Genomic DNA, 1,482 nt, shown 5'->3' on the forward strand with positions numbered 1-1,482 from the left:
AAATAGCAGACATGCTCTATTTGTATTAGATATTTAGGTCATGGAATAACCCCCTTTCTCAATTGGAAGAAAGCTGTTGACGTTTTCAAAAATGTATGACACTGAACAATACCGATGATATCTAATCAGTCCTTTATTGATGTGCGTTTCAGCTTATAAAATGGACAGTTTCGGACCTGGATGCAGACTGGTCAAGAAAGTACAAACAGTATGCCAACAATGACACAAAACAACTGTTCACCCAGCTAACCATTGACATGGGATATTTCTTCTAGCAATAGAATTACATTTAATGATTATGATTATTAAAATAACGTTTTAATGAACAAATTGCTACCTTAATTTTATTAAAGGGAAAGTTCACCCAAAACTGAAAATTCTCTCTTCATTTACTCACCCTCATGCCATACCAGATATATATGACTTTCATTTTCTGCTGAACACAAACAAAGATTTTTAGAAGAATAGCTCTGTAGTTCCATACAATGCCAACCGGGTCCAAAATGTAAAAACAGAAAACAAGCACATAAAGGCACCATGAAATGAATCCATAGGACTCCAGTGGTTAAATCCATGTCTTCAGAAGTTATATGATAGGTGTGGGTAAGAAACAGATCAATATTAAGCTCCTTTTTAAGTAAAGTTTACTATAAGTTCTCCTCCCTGCCCAGTAGGTGGCAATATGCACGAAGACTGTTGTGTAAGAACTCAACAACAGTAAGAATACAACCCTATACAGTATATAAATGAATGTTTTGATTGCATAATGCATAAGGGTGTGAACAAATAAAACCAGAATAGAGAAAACTTGGTAAATGGGTAACTAGTTACACTCTCTGTTGGAAAAATCCTTCTTAATCAAGTTGGTAGCTGTGTTTTGGAACATGGTTGCTGGTTGTTAGCTAGCCCAAACTGATAGATTGTCTACCAGCTGGGTTACTGAAAAAAAATTGTGTTGTAACCTGAAAATGTGTTTCAATATGCTTTGAACATAAATATGTTAAATAATTCTTTTTAGAGTACTGTAGTCACATTAGGAAATACACTTACATTGCCTGACAAAGTGACTGACAAATAGAGACTCAGACTCAGACAATGGTCACAGTCCTATCATTTTCTTTACAGTAGTTAGGCCTTTGTTTACTGTGGACATTGATGGCCCAGATGTCATTGGGATCATCAGTTCCTGCCCTCTTCCCCCTCTGATGCCAACCACTGTGACCTCTTAGACTGACCTCCACAATACAAATTCATTGTTTGGTTCCTCTTCCTTGCGCTCCATTCGGATCTATGTTGATAAATTGTAAATGCTCATACACACACTCTGAATGCATATGTACATACTGTAAACAATAGTGGTTAAGTATGATATAAATTGGCAATATTGTAACAAATGTATTATGTTTTCCTGTTCTGAACATGTGATTTACTGTATATGTTGATATTTTACAAACACGTAAAAAAGTGAAGCCAGTTGAAAAT

This window comes from Xyrauchen texanus, chromosome 30, assembly GCF_025860055.1.
Source record: "Xyrauchen texanus isolate HMW12.3.18 chromosome 30, RBS_HiC_50CHRs, whole genome shotgun sequence".
Lineage (NCBI taxonomy): Eukaryota > Metazoa > Chordata > Actinopteri > Cypriniformes > Catostomidae > Xyrauchen > Xyrauchen texanus.